We start from the raw sequence: 23,612 nt of genomic DNA, 5'->3' as shown, positions 1-23,612 counted from the left end.
GGAGATGCTGTTCTTCGCTTGAAAGACTGTGTAGAAAGTTCCCTCCATAGATCCACCGTGGAATGCAGTGTCCACATAAAGGACAAGCTGAAGGCTGAGCTTCACATGATGAAATGACAAGAGACTTTTTTTATATATACATTCAAGGAATGTGGCCATCGCTGGCCAGGCCAGCATTTATTGCCCATCCCTAATTGCCCTTGAGAAGGTGGTGGTGAGCTGCCTTCTTGAACCACTGCAGTCCATGTGAGGTAGGTACACCCACAGTGCTGTTCGGAAGGGAGTTCCAGGATTTTGACACAGTGACAGTGAAGGAACGGCAATATAGTTCCAAGTCAGGATGGTGTGTGACTTGGAGGGGAACTTGCAGGTGGTGGTGTTCCCATGCATTTGCTGCTCTTGTCCTTCTAGTTGGTAGAGGTCACGGGTTTGGAAGATGCTGTCTAAGGAGCCTTGGTGCATTGCTGCAGTGCATCTTGTAGATGATACACACTGCTGCCACTGTGCATCGGTGGTGGAGGGAGTGAATGTTTGTAGATGGTGTGCCAATCAAGTGGGCTGCTTTGTCCTGTATGGTGTCGAGCTTCTTGAGTGTTGTTGGAGTTGAACCCATCCAGGCAAGTGGAGAGTATTCCATCACACTCCTGACTTGTGCCTTGTAGATGGTGGACAGGCTTTGGGGAGTCAGGAGGTGAGTTACTCACCTCAGGATTCCTAGCCTCTGACCTGCTCTTGTAGCCACGGTATTTATATGGCTACTCCAGTTCAGTTTCTGGTCAATGGTAGCTCCTAGGATGTTGATAGTGGGGGATTCAGCGATGGTAATGCCGTTGAATGTCAAGGGGAGATGATTAGATTCTCTCTTGTTGGAGATGGTCATTGCCTAGCGGAGGGTTTTCCCGCTGATTCCCATTGACTTCAGTTTTGCTAGGGCTCCTTGAAGCCATACTCGGTCAAATGATGTCAAGGGCAGTCACTCTCACCTCACCTCTTGAGTTCAGCTCTTTTGTCCATGTTTGAACCAAGGCTGTAATGAGGTCAGGAGCTGAATGGCCCTGGCGGAACCCAAACCGAGCATCACTGAGCAGGTTATTGCTAAGCAAGTGCCACTGATGGCACTGTTGATGACACCTTCCATCACTTTACTGATGATTGAGAGTAGGCTGATGGGGCGGTAATTGGCCGGGTTGGACTTGTCCTGCTTTTTGTGTACAGGACATACCTGGGCAATTTTCCACATTGCAGGGTAGATGCCAGTGTTTATGTACTGGAACAGCTTGGCTAGGGATGCTGCAAATTCTGGAGCACAGGTCTTCAGTACAATTGCCGGAATATTGTCAGGGCCCATCGTTTTTGCAGTATCCAGTGCCTTCAGTCCTTTCTTAATATCACGTGGAGTGAATCGAATTGGCTGAAGTCTGGCATCTGTAATGCTGGGGACTTCAGGAGGAGGCCGAGATGGATCATCAACTCAGCACTTCTGGCTGAAGATTATTGCAAATGCTTCAGCCTTATCTTTCGCACTGATGTGCTGGGCTCCCCCATCATTGAGGATGGAGATATTTGTGGAGCCACCTCCTCCAGTTAGTTGTTTAATTGTCCACCACCATTCACGGCTGGATGTGGCAGGACTGCAGAGCTTAGATCTGATCTGTTGGTTATGGGATCGCTTAGCTCTGTCTATCTCATGCTGCTTATGCAGTTTGGCACGCAGATAGTCCTGTGTTGTAGCTTCACCAGGTTGACACCTCATTTTGAGGTATGCCTGGTGCTGCTCCTGGCATGCTCTCCTGCACTCTTCATTGAACCAGCGGTGGTCTCCTGGCTTGATGGAAATGGTAGAGTGGGGGATATACCAGGCTATGAGGTTACAGATTGTGGTTGAGTACAATTCTGCTGCTGCTGCTGATGGCCCACAGTGCCTCATGGATGCCCAGTTTTGCATTGCTAGATCTGTTCAAAATCTATCCCATTTAGCACGCTGGTAGTGCCACACAACACGATGGAGGGTATCCTCAATGTGAAGGCAGGACTTCGTCTCATGAGGACTGTGCGGTGGTCACTCCTACCAATACTGTCATGGACAGATGCATCTGCGGCAGGCAGATTGGTGAGGTCAAGGTCAAGTATGTTTTCCCCTCTTGTTGGTTCCCTCACCACCTGCCGCAGACCCTGTCTAGCAGATATGTCCTTTAGGACTCGGCCTGCTCGGTCAGTAGTGGTGCTACCGAGCCACTCTTGGTGATGGATATTGAAGTCCCCCACCCAGAGTACATTTTGTGCCCTTGCCACCCTCAGTGCTTTCTCCAAGTGCTGTTATTATTCACCACGTTCAACAACACATGGATTAGTGTAGCTCTATAACCATTGTAATTAAGAAAGACGGTACCATAAGAGTATGCTTGAATTGCAGAAGATTGAATCATGCACTCGAAAGGTGTCGTCATAAAATTCCTACTTTAGAAGAGCTCAACCCAATGTTTGTGAGAGCCAAGTTTTTCTTGAAGTTGGACGTGAAACATGGATACTGGTCGGTTCACCTTTCTGAAGATTCACAGAAACTAACAACTTTCAGAACACCATTTAAGCGTTATTTCTTTCTTTAGTTACCATTTGGTCTGTCAATGAGTAAAGACCTGTTCCAACAGCATATGGATTGCATTACTGAGAGTGTTTCTGGCTGTGTTTGCATTGTGGATGACATAGCAGTCATTGGAAGTACTAAAGAAGAGCATAACAAGAATCTTCACATTCTAATGGAGATGGCTATAAGAGAATGTTTCGTGTTTAATAGCAAAAAATGTGCTATCAATGTGAGCCATATTAGTTTTTTCATTCAATATATTCTAACACTGGAACATGACCGGACCCCAGTAAAGTTGAGGATGTAAAATCAATGCCTACTCCTCAAGACAAGGAAGATTTACAGAGACGTTTGGGTTTGTTTATGACCTTTTAGCACCATTTATCTCAAATTTTTCTGAGAAAGCATCATCACTGCGTGAACTCCTCAAGAAAGATACACCATTCTTGTGGCACGAATTTCATCAGTATGTATTTGATTCGTTAAAACACAATAACACAAGAAATAGGAGCAGAAGTAGACCATGTGGCCCATTGAACCTGCTCCACCATTCAATACGATCATGGCTGATCTTGGGCTTCAATTCCACGTTCCTGCCCGCCCCAGATATCCCTTGTTTCCCTGTGACAAAAAATCTATCTATCCTAACCTTAAATGTATTCAATGATGGAGCATCCACAACCCACTGGGGTAGAGAATTCCAAAGATTCACATCCCTTTGAGTGTAGTAATTTCTCCTCATCTCAGCCCTGAATGATTGGCCTCTTATCCTGAGACTGTGTCCCCGTGTTCTAGACTCCCTGACCAGTGGGAAAAATCACTCAGCTTCTACCCTATCAAGCCCTTTCAGAATCTTGTATGTCTCAATTAGATTGCCTCTCATTCTTATAAACTGCAGAGAATATAGGCCCAATTTACTCAGCTTCTCATAATAGGGCAACCCCCTCATCCCAGGGGCCAATTTAGTAAATCTTCGCTGCATTGCCTCAGTTCAAGCATATCCATTCTTAAATGTGGAGACCAAAACTGCACCCAGTATTCCAGGTGTGGTCTCACTAAAGCCCTGTACAATTTTAGTAAGACGTCTTTATTCCTGTACTCCAATCCCCTTGCAATAAAGGCCAACATGCCATTTGCCTTCCTAATAGCTTGCTGCACCTGCATGTTAACTTCATGCGTTCCTTGTACAAGTACACCCAAGTCTCTCTGAACATTCGCACTTACCAGTTTCACACCTTTTAAAAAATATTCAGCTTTCCTATTTTTACAACCTAGTGGACTGGGCAGGAAGACTAAAAGATCGGACAGTTGATGAGCAGTGGCAGATGTTTAAGGAGATATTCAATTCCTCCCAACTAAAATATATTCCAGAGAGGAAAAAAGATTCTAAAAGTGGGAGAAAACATCCACGGGTAAGCAAGGAAGTTAAGGAAAACATAAAGACAAAAATTAAGGCATACCATATTGCAAAGGCTAGTGGCAGGCTGGAAGATTGGGACACTTTTAAAGATCATCAAAGGGTTACTAAAAAAGTAAAAAAAAAAGAGCAAAGGTAAATTATGAAAGAAAACTAGCACAAAATATAAAAACAGATAGCAAAAGCTTCTATAAGTATATAAAAGGTAAGAGAGTAGTTAAAGTGAATGTTGGTCCTTTGGAGGATGAGATTGGGGAGTTAATAGTGGGGAACACAGAAATGGCGGAGATACTAAATCAGTATTTTGCCTCAGTTTTCACAGTGGAGGACACTAGTACCATCCCAATAGTAACAGGAAATGCAGAGGTTATAGAAAGAGAGGAATTTAGAAAAATCATCCTCACAAGGGAAAAAGTACTGAGCAAACAATTGGGATTGAAGGCAGACAAGTCCCCAGGCTCTGATGGCCTACATCCTATGGTCTTCAAGGAAGTGGCAGCGGTGATGGTGGATCCATTGGTTATAATATTCTAAAATTCCCTGGATGCGGGAAAGGTTCCAGTAGATTGGAAAAAAGCTAAAAAACTTATTCAAAAAGGGAGGGAGGCAGAAAGTAGGAAACTATAGACCAGTTAGTTTAACATCTGTCGTTGGGAAATTGTTAGAATCCATTATTAAGGAAGTAATAACAGGACATTTAGAAAGTCAAAACGCAATCCATCAGAGTCAGCATGGTTTTATGAAGGGTAAATCGTGCTTGACTAATTTGCTAGAGTTCTTCAAAGCTGTAACAAGCAAAGTGGATAATGGGGATCCTGTAGATGTAGTATATCTGGACTTCCAGAAGGCATTTGATAAGGTGCCGCACAAAAGGTTAATACACAAGGTAAGATCACATGGAGTTAGGGGCAATTTATTAGCTTGGATGGAGGATTGGCTAACCAACAGAAAACAGAGAGTCGGGATAAATGGGTCTTTTTCTGGTTGACAGGATGTAACTAGTGGGGTGCCACAGGGTTCGGTCCTTGGACCCCAACTCTTTACAATACATATTAATGACTTGGATGCAGGGATAGAAGGTACTATAGCCAAATTTACAGATGACATTAAAATAGGTGGGACAGTAAGTTGCAATAAAGAAATAAGACATTTACAAATGGATATGGATAGGTTAGGTGAATGGGCCAAAATTTGGCAGATGGAGTTTAACGTGGATAAGTGTGAGGTTATCCACTTTGGTCAGAAGAATAGAAAGGCAAATTATTATCTACGCGGAGAGAAACTTCAGAATGCTTTGGTGCAGAGGGATCTGGGTGTCCTCGTGCATGAATCGCAGAAAGCTAGTATGCAGGTACAACAGGTAATAAGGAAGGCAAATGGAATTTTGGCATTTATTGCTAAAGGAATAGAATATAAAAGTAGGGAAGTGTTGCTGCAACTGTACAAGACACTGGTGAGACCGCACCTGGAGTATTGTATACAGTTTTGGTCCCCTTACTTGAGGAGGGATGTAGTTGCACTGGAGGCAGTTCAGAGGAGGTTCACTAGATTGATTCCAGGGATGAAGGGTTTGTCTGATGAAGAGAGATTGAGCAGTTTAGGCCTTTACTCTCTGGAGTTTAGAAGAATGAGAGGAGAGCTAATTGAGGTATATAAGATGATTAAGGGGATTGACAAAGTAGACATAGAGAGGATGTTTCCTCTTGTGGGGCAATCTAGAATGAGAGGTCATAGTTTCAGGATAAGGGATAGCAGGTTTAAAACAGAAATGAGGAGAAATTACTTCCCTCAAAGGGTCGTGAGTCTGTGGAATTCGCTATCCCAGGGTGCGGTGGATGCCAAGACATTGAGTAAATTTAAGGAGGAGATAGACAGATTTTTAATCAGTAGTGGGTTGATGGGTTATGGAGAATGGGCAGGAAAGTGGAGTTGAGGCTGAGATGAGATCAGCCATGGTCGTATTGAATGGCGGAGCAGGCTCGAGGGGCTGAATTGCCTCCTTCTGTTCCTAGTTCTTTTGACCTTATGACCTTATGAACTTCACACTTCCCTACATTATACTCCATTTGCCATCTTGTTGCCAACTCACTTAACTTGTCTATATCTCTTTGCAGCCTCTTTACATCCTCCTCAGAGCATACCTTTCCACTGAGCTTTGTATCATCAGCAAACTTAGATACATTACTCTCTGTTTCTTCTTCAAAGTTATTAATATAGTGTGTAAATAGCTGAGGCCCCAACACTGATCCTTGCGGCACCCCATTATTCACTGCCTGCCAACTTGAAAATGCTCCATTTATGCCCAGTCTCTGCTTCCTGTCTGTTAATCAATCCTCTATCCATGCTAATATATTACCCCCAACACTATGAGCCCTTATTTTGCCTATTAATCTTTTATGTGACACCTTATCAAATGCCTTTTGAATATCCAGGTATACCTACATCTACTGGTTCCCCTTTATCTACCCTACTAGCTCCATCTTCAAAAAACTCTAATAAATTTGTCAAACAGGATCTCCCTTTAGTAAAACCAAGCTGACTTGTTGTAATCATACTGTGCTTTTCCAAGTGCAATATTAAGACGACTTTAATGTTAGTTTCCAGCATCTTACCAATGATTGATGTTAGGCTAACTGGCCTGTAGTTCCCTGTTTTGTCTCTACCTCCTTCATCTTTAAAGTATGTTTATATAGTTTGCCAATTATTTCACTATTAACATTTAGCTTGCATTATTTTCAAATTAGTACGCTGTTAATTATTAGCACATTTCCCATCGATCAAAGGTTCTAAATGTGAGTTGGCATATGCTTGGGTTTCTTGTCTAGGATACTGGCAATCAATTGTTTCTGAAAGTTACCTGTTTCTTACAGAATGACCAACTCAGTGAAATGAATCACTATTATAAAATTTATACTGATTTGTAGGTGATGGGAAAAAAACTGCTTTATGCAGGCAAACTTTAATTAAATTCTGGGTTTTCAGGTTATGGTCTAGAAATGTTGATAGTAGCTGGTTGATATGCATGAAAGTGGGGAGGTAATAAATTTCAGTCAATGGTTGTCTACCTTCTCATTAGTATACCATTGGATGTTCTTCACAATATTGTGATTTAATGTTATCAGAATTTGTGCTATTGTTCATTTAAACTACCTTCAAAGCAATCAAGGATGTAAAACACAATCTCTGAAAGCATTCAATACAGTGACATAATGGTTGATATATGTTCGGAGATAAGGATGTCTAAACAGTTGGTGCTCTTGCATTCTATGTGTCAAGTTGTACCTGAACAATCCACTTCAAAACTGCATTCTACTTACAAGGGAGAAGATTCATCTGTTTCTATTCCAAAAAAATGTAGAAAAAATTGCTGGACTGCATGATTTACACAGAAGCTTGAAAAGGTTAAATGGACTTATAGTCCGTTTCAAAATCTTTTATGTTGTTTGAATTTGAAAATACAAGAACTCAACATGAAGAGTTATAATGATGGACTTTTCTTTTAAAAGAAATGGACAATATTCTTCAAAAAATGACTGCCATAGGTAAAAAGACCTGGCCTTTATACATTCAAACTGTCTACTGTCTGGCAAGAACAAAAGAATACATTCAAAGCTAAGAGGTGTCAATTACAGCCATCCTGAACCCATCAAGAGATATTTTGGAATTGAATGGTTTCTTCTTAAAAAAAGGGGAAGTAGCCAGATCCTTGGCCATTGTCAGTCACCGCAGCAAGGAAGATCTGTGTCTCCCAACAGAAGCAAGATGTGAGAGACTTTTGGCTTAAAAGGTAGCTCTCTATAGAGAGAGAGAGAGACAGAGTGAGAGCCAGGAAAAAACATCACCATAGTTTGTCCAGCTGAGAGCTGGGAGAAAATTCATCAAGCCAAAAAGAAAGGCACCCTGAGTGAATTCTACATTTCAACTTGTACAGCAGAGAACTGGAAGTGATCTTCTGTCTTCAAACTGAACTTTCAACCAACAGAGAAATCTCCAAACACCTCAGGCTGACAACATAAAGAGAAATTGACCTCAGAGAAAATTCAACAGGTTTACCGTGAACCCCGAAACCCTGTCTCACTTCAAACCACTTACCCCTTTTCCTCTGTATCTGTCTCTTCTAATGTATTTGTGAGTGTGAATGAATGTGTGGGTGAATCTTATGACTGCAGCGGTGGGACTGGAATTTGCCATAACTTCCGCTCCCACCGCAAATCCCATTTCCCACGTGATTTAGTATTTAAATTATCCATGCAGCATCGAGCATGGGGGACATGTGGGATCATGTGGCAGGTGCAGTCTTTCATTGGTGGAACCCACCGTCACTGCCCCAAGCACCATGATCGCCACAGATATAAAATATTCTGTGCTTGTAGCTTCAAGGAGCAGCAATCTTCCTTTCACGTAAGTATCTTCAGACTAATTTAAATTGAAGTTTTTACTTAAATCAAAATGTTTTTTCCTCCCTTTTTTGGTGAAACTCACCACCAACTTCATATCATTTATTTTCCCTACAGCCAAAATGAATCAAATGGCAGCCAGCAGGCAGCGTCCCGCCCCACAGTTCAATAATTCCTCCCTGCAGGTTCTCCTCCAAGCCATCATTGAAAGGCGGGAGGTCCTCTTCCCTGCAAATGGAGTCTGAAGTCCCTCCTACCTCATCAAGGCAGCCTGGATGGAGGTAACTAAGCAGGTCTCAAACCGTAGGGTAACTCTTAGAACATGGGTACAGTGCCACAAGCGAAACAATGGCTTGCTTAGATCAGCGAGGGTAAGTGGTCTTAGCGAGGCTGCTCCATTGATTTCTTCCCTGGCACTGTGTCTTTAATGCAGAGGGTACACAAAGAATGCAGCCAAATGCGTGAACAGCCTTGGTGCTGTTTACTAAATGATGAAGATTGGCATTGCTTATGTGATTGGATGTGTCAGGTGAAAGCCAATGTAGAATGAGTGATGTTGATGCATATATGCAATGGCTGTGATGCATCATTTGCTATGGCATTAAATCTGCACGGTCTGTTGCAGGAGAAATGAGGCAACAACCAGCGCGAGCATGCTAAGAGGGGAGGAGGAACCCTAAGATCAGGCTGCTGACCACGGCTGAGAAAGAGGCCTCTGAGATCACAAGAGAGGAAGGAGGCAGGATGAGCGGAGATGGTGAGACAGGAGCCACCAGGCATAAGGATGAAGTGTCATCTCTGCTCTTGCAACCTCTGTAAAAACTGAGGGAAATTGTGTGAACTCATGTGAAGCACATGCTTAAAGTGCCTCTGTATGTCTCCACTTGAGTAGCAGAACGTCGCGTGGCCTAAGAATCCTCCTCTGGGGAGGAAGAAGAAGCCATTGTCCCAGAGGGTACACATCCTCTTCCACCTCCGCCAGCGCAGATACATCCACACAGTCCGCAGGAGGTTTATGATTCGAATCTGGGTCACAAGCTGGTGCACACAAAACAGATACATCCCAGCAGCTGAGGGAGCATGTGCCAGCCGTATCCCCTGATAATTGGTGGACTGCTGAAAACCAGGCCCCTGCTCAGCCCCACACTCACGATGATCCTCTGTTTGTTGCTACGAGTGGTCTGCTGGATGTGCAGCAAAGCCATGCAGAAAATATGTTGGCGATGCCTGAGGTCATGCGTGGCTTTACATATGCCATGGAGAAGTTCATGCAAGCCATGACATCTGCCATGTTGCAGGCATTTGAGCGTATGGCTTACTCAGTAGAGAGTCTGGCGAGCTCCGTGGCGCGTCTGCTTGAGCACTTGAGTCATGCAGCGGAGCCTAATCAAGAGGGGGATGAGTAACCTGGACCTCCCTACAGATGCTCCTTCCCCTTAGGGAGATAGGCAGCTGTCATTGTGCACACAGATGGAGGAGGAACATGTGCTAGCTGCCCCAGGGCCTTCCTCTCAGGACACCCCCAGGGTAAGCGACGTCTCATCCTCCCCCCTCGACATTGACCTCCTTACCTTCAGCAGGTGAGCACACGGGGGATGCTCAAGCACCAGTAGGATGGAACCAGAAAGGCCCTGTTACTCCAGAAGACATCCACCACGGTCATCGACAGCAACAGGGCAGTGCCCTGAACAGACTAACTCAACCTCAGCTGCTAATGTCAGGGAAGCACCTGGACGTAGAGGGAGAAAAAGGACATTGAAACAGTTTTGAGCACAAAGGCAACATGGGTGATTTAGAAATGTTAACGAATGCAAAGATGTATTCAAACATTTTTATTTCATGCAAAATTTGATCCACTCTCAGTAATGTTTTGCTTGGTTACAGATGGATACAAAGAAGTTTTTTGGAGGCCTGTGGCAGGAAAGCAATGATTCTTGCAAAGCATCAGAGGAAATGTCCAGTGTCCATTGGAATTTGAGCCTTCACTCTTCAATGATGGCTGTTTTCCTATTGAAGATTAATAACTTTTTTCACGACTGTCATGTCTTACTTTTGTTTTCTACCGTCATGACTTAACGCTGCATGCAGTAACGTATAGTCTCATTCATCATAGCCCATGGATGATTTCAAATGCCAATCACATGGAAGTGCAGCGACACTTTGTTAAGATTTCAGCAATGAACAAGATCTCATGCAAAAGGGAATTTCAGTGGGAGATTATGATTCTTCTCCCAACATTCCTTGATGATATGGCTTAATTACATAAATTACATAAATGAGATTCTCCCGGATGTCCCTTGAATGCCTCTCTATGGCCCTCATATCAGTGATGGCATCATTGTCATTGTTGTCCTCCTCCTCACCCTCTTCATAGTCTTCCTCATCTGAGGAGGCCTGCTGTTCCTCCTGTTCCTCCTCCTGCAGAATGTTGTCACATCTAATTGCAAGGTTGTGCAAGGCACAGCAGACAACGATTATTCATGACACCCTCTGTGGTGTATACTGAAGATGCTCTCCAGATTGGTCAAGGCAATGGAATCTCGTTTTCAGCATGCCAATGGTGTGCACAATGATGCTTCAGGTGGATACATGAGCAACATTATACCTCTCTAAAGCAGCGCTTTGGGGATGACGTACTTATGTCATCAACCATGTACAAAGGGGGTAACCCTTGTCACTTGGGATCCATCTGTCCATTTCGGCTGGTTCGTCAAACTGCTGTCAGCTGGGAGTTCCTCAAATGTAGGAGTCATGACAGCTCCCTGGAAAACATGCACAAACATGCATGATTCTTCTGTGGGTCGCAAACCAGCTGTATGCTTAAAGAGTGGAAGCCTTTGCAATTGACAAATGCAGCAGGCTTGTCCCAGAGAGCTCTAAAGGCCACATGAGTACAGTCGATCACCCCTTTCCTCTCGGGTAACCAGCAATGGCGCCAAAGGCCACAGACGTTGTTGCCTGGCTGTCCTCGTCTACAGATAAATAGATGAAATCATTCGCACCTCAAAAAAGGGCATTGGTCACCTCTTTGACGTACCTTTGGGTCGCAGACTGTGAGATGCCACATATGTCACCTGTGGATCCCTGGAAGGAGATGTTGGAGAAAAAATTGAGTGCAGCAGTCATCTTGAGGGCAACTGGCATGGGATTCCTACCGAAGACGAGTGGTTGCAGGATCCTATAAATTTCTGTGACCATTTCACATGACATCCTTAGGCGTCTCTAGCATTGCCTCTGTGACATTTGTAGGTAATTTGTCCTTGTCCTGAGGATGAGATGACAGGCTAGTGCCTGTCTTCGACAAGGCCATTCCTGGATGTTATCATTCGGAGCATCCTCACCTTCCTGTTCTGCCTGTTGCTGGTGCTCAGGCATCATGATTTCAGGGAAAAGAGCCTTCCTTACTTTCTCTCTTTGTTCTTCTTCCCATGGTACTAGGCAAATTGGGTGTATGAGACCCATGTCACTACGGCTTTTCTGAAAAATAAATAAGCAGAGCGTGGCGATTCAGCCCTCTGTTGCCAGTGAGCTGAAACATTGAGGCAATGAACAGCTCCCCGATATCTACCTTCAAATTACAGCCAGGTAGAAAACACACCCTCTGTTATTTGCCTTCTCCCACTCTCCTTGCAATCCTTGAGTGTCAACGTGGTTTGCATTATCTTTTTTTAAAATTCCTTCATGGGATGTCGGCATCAATGGCTAGGCCAGCATTTATTGCCCATCCCTAATTGCCCTTGAGAAGGTGGTGGTGAGCTGCCTTCTTGAACCGCTGCAGTCCATGTGAGGTAGGTACACCCACAGTGCTGTTAGGAAGGGAGTTCCAGGATTTTGACCCAGTGACAGTGAAGGAACAGCAATACCAAGTTGGGATGGTGTGTGACTTGGAAGGGAACTTGTAGGTGGTGATGTTCCCATGCATCTGCTGCTCTTGTCCTTCGAGGCGGTAGAGGTCGCGGGTTGGGAAGGTGCTGTCTAAGGAGCCTTGGTGCGTTGCTGCAGTGCATCTTGTAGATGGTACACACTGCTGCCACTGTGCATCGGTGGTGGAGGGAGTGAATGTTTGTAGATGGGTGCCAATCAAGTGGGCTGCTTTGTTCTGGATGGTGTCGAGTTTCTTGAGTGTTGTTGGAGCTGCACCCATCCAGGCAAGTGGAGAGTATTTCATCACACTCCTGACTTGTGCCTTGTAGATGATGGACAGGCTTTGGGGAATCAGGAGGTGAGTTACTCACCGCAGGATTCCTAGCCTCTGACCTGCTCTTGTAGCCACGGTATTTATATGGCTACTCCAGTTCAGTTTCTGGTCAATGGTAACCCCTCGGATGTTGATAGTGGGGGATTCAGCGATGGTAAGTAATGCTATTGAATGTCAAGGGGAGATGGTTAGATTCTCTCTTGTTGAGATGGTTACTGTCCGACACTTGTGTGTTGCAAATGTTACTTGCCACTTATCAGCCCAAGCCTGGATATTGTCCAGGTCTTGCTGCATTTCTACATAGACTGCTTCAGTATTTGAGGAGTCGCGAATGGTGCTGAACACTGTGCAATCATCAGCAAACATCCCCATGGGCAGCACAGTGGCACAGTGGTTAGCACCACAGCCTAACAGCTCCAGCGACCCGGGTTTAATTCTGGGTACTGCCTGTGTGGAGTTTGCAAGTTCTCCCTGTGACTGTATGGGTGCTCCGGTTTCCTCCCACAGCCAAAGACTTGCAGGTTGATAAGTAAATTGGCCATTATAAATTGCCCCCAGTATAGGTAGGTGGTAAGGGGATGTGGTAGGAATTTGGGATTAATGTAGGATTAGTATAAATGGGTGTTGATGGTTGGCACAGACTCGGTGGGCTGAAGGGCCTGTTTCAGTGCTGTATCAATAAATAAATAAATTCTGACCTTATGATTGAAGGAAGGTCATTGATGAAGCAGCTGAAGATGGTTGGGCCTAGGACACTACCCTGAGGAACTCCTGCAGTGATGTCCTGGAGCTCAGATGATTGACCTACCACAGCCATCTTCCTTTGTGCTTGGTATGACTCCAACCAGCAGAGTGTTTTCCCCCTGATTCCCATTGACTCCAGTTTTACTAGGGCTCCTTAATGCTTTTACTCGGTCAAATGCTGCCTTGATCTCAAAGGCAATCACTCTCGCCTCACCTCTTGAGTTCAGCTCTTTTGTCCATGTTTGAACTAAGGCTGTAATGAGATTAGGAGCTGAGTGGCCCTGGCGGAACCCAAACTGAGCATCACTGAGCAGGTTATTGCTAAGCAAGTGCTGCTTGATGGCACTGTTGATGACACCTTCCATCACTTTACTGATGATTGAGAGTAAGCTGATGGGGCGGTAATTGGCCTGGTTGGACTTTTTGTGTACGGGACATACCTGGGCAATTTTTCACATTGCCGGGTAGATGCCAGTGTTGTAGCTATACTGGAGTAGTTTGGCTAGGGGTGCGGCAAGCTCTGGAGCACAGGTCTTCAGTACTATTGCCGGAATATTGTCAGGGCCCATAGCCTTTGTCTTCAGTCGTTTCCTGATATCACACGGAGTGAATCGAATTGGCTGAAGTCTGGCATCTGTAATGCTGGGGACTTCAGGAGAGGGCCGAGATGGATCATCAACTCAGCACTTCTGGCTGAAGATTGTTGCAAATGCTTCAGGCTTATCTTTTGCACTGATGTGCTGGGCTCCCCCATCATTGAGGATGGGGATATTTGTGGAGCCACCTCCTCCAGTTAGTTGTTTAATTGTCCACCACCATTCATGGCTGGATGTGGCAGTACTGCAGAGCTTAGATCTGATCCATTGGTTATGGGATTGCTCAGCTCTTTCTATTGCATGCTGCTTATGCAGTTCGGCATGCAAGTAGTCCTGTGTTGTAGCTTCACCAGGTTGACACCTCATTTTGAGGTATGCATGGTGCTGCTCCTGGCATGCTCTCCTGCACTCTTCATTGAACCAGGATTGGTCTCCTGGCTTGATGGTAATGGTAGAGTGGGGGATATCCCAGGCCATGAGGTTACAGATTGTTGTTGAGTACAATTCTGCTGCTGCTGATGGCCGACAGCACCTCATGGATGGCCAGTTTTGCATTGCGAGGTCTGTTTGAAATCTATCCCATTTAGCACTGTGATAGTGCCACACAACACAAAGGACGGTATCCTCAATGTGAAGGCAAGACTTCGTCTCCAAGAGGACTGTGCGGTGTTCACTCCTACCAATACAGTCATGGACAGAAGCATCTGCAGCAGGCCGATTGGTGAGGACGAGGTCAAGTATGTTTTTCCCAAGTGTTGACCACCTGCCGCAGACCCAGTCTAGCAGCTATGTCCTTTCGTACTCGGCCAGCTCGGTCAGTAGTGGTGCTACCGAGCCACTCTTGGTGATGGACATTGAAGTCCCCCACCCAGAGTACATTTTGTGCCCTTGCCACCCTCAGTGCTTCCTCCAAGTGCTGTTCAACATGGAGGAGTACTGACTGATCAGCTGAGGGAGGGCGGTAGGTGGTAATCAGTAGGAGGTTACCTTGCCCATGTTTGAGCTGATGCCATGAGACTTCATGGGGTCCGGAGTCGATGTTGAGGACTCCCAGGGCAACTCCCTCCCTACTGTAGACCACTGTCCCGCCATCTCTGCTGGGTTTGTCATGCCAGTGGGACAGGACATACCCAGGGATAGTGATTGCAGTGTCTGAGACATTGTCTGTAAGGTATGATTCCGTGAGTATGACTATGTCAGGCTGTTGCTTGACTAGTCTGTGGGACAGCTCTCCCAACTTTGGCACAAGCCCCCAGATGTTAGTAAGGAGGACTTTGCAGGGTCGACAGGGCTGGGTTTGCCGTTGTCGTTTCCGGTGCCTAGGTCGATGCCAGGTGGTCCGTCCGGTTTCATTCCTTTTTATTGACTTTGTAGCTGTTAGATACAACTGAGTGGCTTGCTAGGCCATCTCAGAGGGCATGTAAGAGTTAACCACATTGCTGTGGGTCTGGAGTCACATGTAGGCCAGACCAGGTAAGGACAGCAGATTTCCTTCTCTAAAGGACATTAGTGAACCAGATGGGTTTTTACAACAATCAACAGTGGTTTCATGGCCATCATTAGACTAGCTTTTAATTCCAGATTTATTAATTAAATTCAAATTCCACCTTCTGCTGTGGTGGGATTCGAACCCATGTCTCCAGATCAATACCCTGGGTCTCTGGGTTACTTCTTCTTTGGCCTCCTTGTCTCGAGAGACAATGGGTAAGCGCCTGGAGGTGGTCAGTGGTATCTGGAGCAGCGCCTGGAGTGGCTATAAAGTCCAATACTAGAATGACTGACTCTTCCACAGGTGCTGCAGAAAAAATTGGTTGTCGGGGCTGTTACACAGTTGGCTCTCCCTTGCACTTCTGTCTTTTTTCCTGCCAACTGCTAAGTCTCTTCGACTCGCCACACTTTAGCCCCGCCTTTATGGCTGTCCGCCAGCTCTGGCGATCACTGGCAACTGACTCCCACGACTTGTGATCAATGTCACAGGACTTCATGTCGCGTTTGCAGACGTCTTTAAAGTGGAGACATGGACGGCCGGTAGGTCTGATACCAGTGGCGAGCTCGCTGTACAATGTGTCCTTGGGGATCCTGCCATCTTCCATGCGGCTCACATGGCCAAGCCATCTCAAGCACCGCTGACTCAGTAGTGTGTATAAGCTGGGGATGTTGGCCGCCTCGAGGACTTCTGTGTTGGAGATACGGTCCTGCCACCTGATGCCAAGGATTCTCCGGAGGCAGCGAAGATGGAATGAATTGAGACGTCGCTCTTGGCTGACATACGTTGTCCAGGCCTCGCTGCTGTAGAGCAAGGTACTGAGGACACAGTCTTGATACACTCGGACCTTTGTGTTCCGTGTCAGTGCGCCATTTTCCCACACTCTTTTGGCCAGTCTGGACATAGCAGTGGAAGCCTTTCCCATGCGCTTTTGATTTCTGCATCTAGAGACAGGTTACTGGTGATAGTTGAGCCGAGGTAGGTGAACTCTTGAACCACTTCCAGAGCATGGACGCTGATATTGATGGATGGAGCATTTCTGACGTCCTGTCCCATGATGTGCGTTTTCTTGAGGCTGATGGTTAGGCCAACTTCGTTGCAGGCAGCCGCAAACCTGTCGATGAGACTCTGCAGACAGTCTTCAGTGTGAGACGGAGACTGCTTGAGTTGTGTACCTATCATAACCTCTGCATCACCAACTCGTTCTTTCACACTGAACCTTGTCACCAGGTTTCTTGGAGGCACCCAAGATCACGTTGTTGGCACCAGCTTGACTTCATCGTCACTAGGCGAGCCTCCTTAAAATGTGATCAAACCACACGCAGCTTCCACAGTGCGGACTGCGACACCAACCACTCCCTGGTGTGCAGCAAGGTTAGACTCAAACCAAAGAAGCTGCATCACTCCAAGCAGAAGGGCCACCTGCGCATCAACACGAGCAAAATTTCTTATCCACAGCTGTTACAAAAATTTCTAAATTCACTTGAAAAAGCCCTTCAAAACACTCCCACAGGGGATGCAGAGACCAAGTGGGCCCACATCAGAGACTCCATCTGTGAATCAGCCATGACCACCTATGGCAAATGTGTGAAGTGGAATGCAGACTGGTTTCAATCTCATTTTGAAGAGCTGGAACCTGTCATAGCCGCTAAGCGCATTGCACTGCTGAACTACAAAAAAGCCCCCAGCGAGTTAACATCCGTAGCACTTAAAGCAGCCAGAAGCACTGCACAAAGAACAGCCAGGCGCTGCGCAAATGACTACTGGCAACACCTATGCAGTCATATTCAGCTGGCCTCAGACACCGGAAACTCCAGAGGAATGTATGATGGCATTAAGAGAGCTTTTGGGCCAACCATCAAGAAGATCGCCCCCCTCAAATCTGAATCAGGGGACACAATCACTGACCAACGCAAGCAAATGGACCGCTGGGTTGAGCACTACCTAGAACTGTACTCCGGGGAGAATGTTGTCACTGAGACTGCCCTCAATGCAGCCCAGTCTCTGCCAGTCATGGATGAGCTGGACGTACAGCCTACAAAATCGGAACTCAGTGATGCCATTGATTCTCTAGCCAGCGGAAAAGCCCTTGGGAAGGACGGCATTACCCCTGAAATAATCAAGAGTGCTAAGCCTGCCATACTCTCAGCACTCTATGAACTGCTTTGCCTGTGTTGGGATGAGGGAGCAGTACCACAGGACATGCGCGATGCCAATGTCATCACCCTCTATAAAAACAAAGGTGACCGTGGTGACTGCAACAACTACCGTGGAATCTCCCTGCTCAGCATAGTGGGGAAAGTCTTTGCGCGAGTCGCTTTAAACAGGCTCCAGAAGCTGGCCAAGCGTGTCTACCCTGAGGCACAGTGTGGCTTTCGAGCAGAGAGATCGACCATTGACATGCTGTTCTCCCTTCGTCAGCTACAGGAGAAATGCCGTGAACAACAGATGCCCCTCTACGTTGCTTTCATTGATCTCACCAAAGCCTTTGACCTCGTCAGCAGACATGGTCTCTTCAGACTACTGGAAAAGATCGGATGTCCACCAAAGCTACTAAGTATCATCACCTCATTCCATGACAATATGAAAGGCACAATTCAGCATAGCGGCGCCTCATCAGACCCCTTTCCTATCCTGAGCGGCGTGAAACAGGGCTGTGTTCTCGCACCTACATTGTTTGGGATCTTCTTCTCCCTGCTGCTCTCACACGCGTTCAAGTCTTCAGAAGTAGGAATTTTCCTCCACACAAGATCAGGTGGCAGGTTGTTCAACCTTGCCCGTCTAAGAGCGAAGACCAAAGTACGGAAAGTCCTCATCAGGGAACTCCTCTTTGCTGACGATGCTGCATTAACATCTCACACTGAAGACTGTCTGCAGAGTCTCATCGACAGGATTGTGGCTGCCTGGGTTACTAGTCCAGTGATAATACCACTACGCCACCACCTCCCCTTATCATTGGAGAAGATGGTGCGCATGGAATTCAGGGCAAGTCTCCCCACTTTCCAACCTCCTCCTGCAAACTTCCAGCCTGAACCCATCACCCTCTCAATGTTACCATTACCCTTCCCTCCATTACTATTGAACCTCCTCATTACCATGCACTGTGTAATTTTTAATGTATTCATGCCATCTGTCTCCCATGTTCCTACTCCGTTACAATTGACATGCTGACTCTTATCCTTAAACCTCCACACATTGAACTGACCATTGTTTCTAAGTCCCATTCCCTCCACATGAAGCTGTCAAATACATTTTGTCTTGATTTCCATCCCCCCCCACCCCCTGAAGAATCCATTGTCCCCATTTACTGTGACTGTTCCCTCTGCTAGCCAGTACCTTCAATTTGCCCCACAGCTCCCCGATGTCAAAAACACTCATCCCTCCCTTTAGGACCTTGCCAAAGATCTTCACACAGTACTGATCTAATCCACCCACTACCACTGCAGATGACAAAATGCATCTTCCACCATCAACATCAACTATTCAACAACCTGGACAGTTCCACTGCACCCTCCCCTGCTCCTCAATGCACCCAATCAACTCTACCCTTCCCTCCCCGACTACCCTGCCCTGCTCCTCCATGTAGCCTCCACCCATGCCGACGCTGCCATTGCCTGAGATGATTCACCCTTGCTGGTGCCGAGCCTGGAGGTAAACATCCATTCCAGTGGTGGCATTAGTTTAGCAGCTGAGTGAAAGTGAGAAGAGCATAGACCTGAGACTTGACTGCACAAATCCGACTGTTGGATGCCACGTTGAAACATTCGGGAACAGGATGGCATGGGAATATCACTCACCATTTACTGAATTAAGCAGGTAAGACTAAATTGTAACTATGCATAGAATAAAGAGTATTCATCATATGTATAACATAATAATGTTATTTAAATAAATGCAAAGCTGCAATCTGCCACTGCGCTGGGGCAACTCTGGAATGTTGCAAACCCACTGACTACATAATTTCTCTAAAACATCCAGCCAGCCATCAGGAATCTGAAAAAACTCCTCCCGCCTAATTATATCAGCCCGCTCGCCACCAAATCCGCCGGGGCGGACTGCATAAATGTTCCTCCCACGAGTGGGTACAGTTGCGACAAATTCGGATTAAGGCATAATGCTCATTAAATAATTAATCTTCTGTTTGAAACCTACAGGAAAACCTGTCGCTGTCTGTTTATTTGATAAATGAAACACAGAGGGGTTAAACCCTAAAAACATAAATACGTGCTGTGGTCAGGTGGGAGTTGAACAGTGGGAACCACCCACACCCCTCACCATGTGGTCATAACAATGTTATTAGCCTAATATCTTTGCTTATGTAAACATGTTAACTGTAATATTTTAAGTTCCTCCAATTAGGTTTCCGCCCCTGCCACAATACCAAAACAGCTCTTTCCAAAGTCAAAAATGACGTCCTATGTGACTGTGACAAAGGTAAACTATACTTTCTCATCCTTCTTGTCCTGTCTGCAGCCTTTGTCCAGGTTGACCACACCTTCCTCTTCCAATGCCTCTCCACTGTCATCCAACTGGGTGGGACTGCACTTGCTTGCTTTCATTCTTATCTAACCAGTCATAGCCAGAGAATCATCTGTAATGACTTCTCTTTCTGCTCCTGCACCATTGCCTCTGATGTTCTTCAAGGATCTATCCTTGTCCCATTCCTATATATCTTCTACATATGCTGTCCCTTGACAACATCATTTCAAAACACAGCATCAGTTTCCACATATGCTGATGACACCCAGCTTTACCTCACCATCACCTCTCACAACCCCTCCACTGTCTTTAAATTGTCACACTACTTGTTTGACATCCAATACAGGATGAGGAGAAATTTCCCCCAACTAAATATTGTCACCTTCAGTCCCCACCAAAAACACCATTGTCTAGCCTCTGACTCCATCCCTCTCCCTAGCAAATAGCTGAGGCAGAACTAGATTGTTTGCAACCTTCGTGTCATATTTGGTCCGAGATGTGCCTCCGATTACATATTTAAGCCATTTACTAAGACAGCCTATTTCTACCTTCGTAACGTCACCCATCACCACACCTGCCCCACCTCATCTGCTGCTGAAACCCTCATTCATGCCTTTGTTACCTCTGGACCTGACTAGCCCAATGCACTTCTGGCTGGTCTCCAACATTCTTCCCTTTGTAAACTTGAGGTCACCCAAACCTCTACTGCCTGTGTCATTCATTTCACAGTTTTCAGTGTAATGCTTGATAAGGAAGGTCACTAAGGCTCGCTATATTGTGCAGGGTGCCATTGCCTACATGCACATTGCCTTGTGTGCACCTCATGTTAACTCGGCTATTTTCATGAACTGAAAAAGATTTCACTCTCTCAATATTTAGCTGGTGTGCAACTACAGGTAACACATCATGCAGGTGAATTCTCCTTATCCTGGCAGTAGTCAAGATTCCTTCAAAATTCAGCAGTCCTCTGTTCTGCCAGGGCCACTCACTCCTGACCTCATTACAGCCTTGGTTCAACCATAGACAAAAGAGCTGAATTCAAGAGGTGAGGTGAGAGTGACTGCCCTTGACATCAAAGCAGCATTTGACTGAGTATGGCATCAAGGAGCCCTAGCAAAACTGAAGTCAATGGGAATCAGGGGGAAAACTCTCCACTAGTTGGAGTCATTCCTAGCGCAAAGGAAGATGGTTGTGGTTGTTGGAGGTCAATCATCTCAGCTCCAGGGCATCCCTGCAGGAGTTCTTCAGGGTTGTGTCCTAGGCCCAACCATCTTCAGCTGCTTCATCAATGACCTTCCTTCGCTCATAAGGTCAGAAGTGGGGATGTTGGCTGATTGCACAATGTTCAGCGCCATTCTCGACTCCTCAGATACTGAAGCAGTCAGTGTAGAAATGCAGCAAGACCTGGACAATATCCAGGCATGGGTTGATAAGTGGCAAGTAACATTCACGCCACACAAGTGCCAGGCAATGGCTATCTCCAACAAGAGAGAATCTAACCATCTCCCCTTGATGTTCAATGGCATTACCATCGCTGAATCCCCCACTATCAACATTCTAGGGGTTACCATTGACCAGAAACTGAACTGGAGTAGCCATATAAATACTTTGGCTACAAGTGCAGGTCAGAGGCTATGAATCCTGTGGTGAGTAACTCACCTCACTCCAAAGCCTGTCCACAATCTACAAGGGACAAGTGAGGGGTGTGATGGAATACTCTCCACTTGCCTGGATGGGTGCAGCTCCAACAACACTCTAGAAGCTCGACACCCTCCAGGACAAAGTAGCCCACTTGATTGGCACCCCATTCACAAACATTTACTCCCTCCACCACCAACGCACAGTGGCAGCAGTGTGTACCATCTACAAGATCCAGTGCAGCAACGCACCAAGGCTCCTTAAACAGCATCGTCCAAACCCACGACCTCTACCAACTAGAAGAACAAGGGCAGCAAATGCATGGGAACACCAACCACCTGCTAGTTCCCCTCCAGGTCACACACCATCCTGACTTGGAACTATATCGCCGTTCCTTCACTGTTGTGGAACTCCCTTCCTAACAGCACTGTGGGTGTACCTACCTCACAAGGACTGCAGCAGTTCAAGAAGGCAACTCACCACCACCTTCTCAAGGGCAATTATCGATGGGCAATAAATGCTGGCTTGGCCAGCGACACCCACATCCCATGAATCAATAAAAAAGCGTCAGCTGTTGTGTCATATCTCATTCGTCATAGTTGAAATCTCTGCACCCTTAGGGGTAATTTTGCTCACTCCTTTGAATTAAGCAACATAACTGGTGACTTGTGGTCAGTTTCGATCTTGACCTTGAGGCCCAGTACATAGCTCGAAAATGTTTCACATGCCCATGTTGCTGCTAATACTTTCTTTTCAATCATTGCTTACCTTTTTTTCTGTCTCTGACAATAAACGAGAGGCAAATTACACAGGCCTGCATCATCCAGTTTTTTGAATCTGGAACAGGACCCCACCTAATCCTGTTGACGATGCATCAGCCACATTAATAGTCACTAGCTCAGATCAGAACGCACCAATACTTCTGATGAAGTTAACATTTCCTTGATCTTCTCAAAAAAAAAATTCTAGCAGTCTCCCCAGCAGCAGGCATTGCTGCTCTTTCGCAGTTGTTATTAAGGCTCATTAATAGTGGCTATATTTCATAGGAATTTCCCTACCTGGTTAACCATATCCATGAATCACTGTAAATCTATTATGTTCTTTGGCTCTGGGAAATCCTTCATTGCTTTCATTTTTTATGAATCTATCTTGATGCCAGATCCTTCAATTATATGGCCAAGGAACCTTACTGTTGACTGAGAATAGACTTGTCATTTAATGTGAGACTGACCTCTTGTAATCCATGCAATACAGCTCTTATCCTTGTGTCGTATTCTTCCTGGTTTGCTCCATGAATCAGAATATCGTCTATGTGGCAGATGGTTCCTCTAAGCCTTCCAGGATTGTTGACATAGTTTGCTGGAATATTTCTGGTGCCGACGCAATGCCGAATGGCAATCTACTGAAACAGTATCTACCAAAGGGTGTAATACAGATAGTTAACAAATTAGACTCCTTGTCCAAAGGCAACTGTCAGAACCCACTATTTGCATCTAGTTTGGTGAATATGGAGCTTTTTCTCAATTTGGCAAGGCTGTCATCGACTTGCGCCATAGGGTGAATCTCTCTCTACAGATTTATTGAGTTGGGTAAGATCCACACAAATCCTAATAGACTCGTTTGGTTTCTTTACTGGAACCATCCCAGAGCACCACCTAGTGGGTTTAGTCACTGCGGAAATAACTCCTTGGTTTAGCATGCCATTGATTTCCTTCTTTATCTTTTCCAGGAGTAGGTGTGGGACCTTTCTCAGTTTGAATAAATATACCGTTTTGCCTCTTTGTTGCGTGTAATGTAATACTCTGCTTTTAATTTTCCTAAACCTTCAAATTGCTGAGCTGTTTCTCTTGTCCCTTGATCTCTTCCACCCTGTATAACAGCTGTAAGGCTAAACAAGGTTTCTTACTGAGCAGTGAGCAGGCTTGGTTCTTTATAACATATAGGGTTGCTGTAATGGTGTTATTTCTGTGCATTAAAGTTGTTTGTATTTATCCGACAACCTGGCCCATATAATTTCTTGTTGGTTTTCCTAAGCCTTTCTTTCCTCAGCCATGGTATTTTGCAGATAGGACA

The 23,612-nt window shown here is 45.7% G+C and overlaps 1 long non-coding RNA gene across 4 annotated transcripts in view; it reads right to left on the bottom strand.

Moving 5' to 3' along the window:
• Positions 1-23,087, bottom strand: part of LOC137368707 (uncharacterized) — an 82,462-nt gene extending 59,375 nt beyond the window's left edge. For 3 of the 4 annotated variants that reach the window (XR_010974813.1, XR_010974814.1, XR_010974811.1), the window contains exons 1-2: positions 22,771-23,087; positions 9,970-10,127 (exon numbers count right to left, since the gene is read on the bottom strand). This is a non-coding gene — a long non-coding RNA (uncharacterized lncRNA). The remainder of the gene's footprint in view (positions 1-9,969; positions 10,128-22,770) is intronic. The other variant, XR_010974812.1, reaches the window with a different exon arrangement.
• Positions 23,088-23,612: the final 525 nt, after the last annotated feature.

Source organism: Heterodontus francisci, chromosome 4 (assembly GCF_036365525.1).
Source record: "Heterodontus francisci isolate sHetFra1 chromosome 4, sHetFra1.hap1, whole genome shotgun sequence".
NCBI lineage: Eukaryota > Metazoa > Chordata > Chondrichthyes > Heterodontiformes > Heterodontidae > Heterodontus > Heterodontus francisci.
Note: the sequence above shows the minus strand (reverse complement) of the source record. Positions and strands in the feature narration are given on the sequence as shown.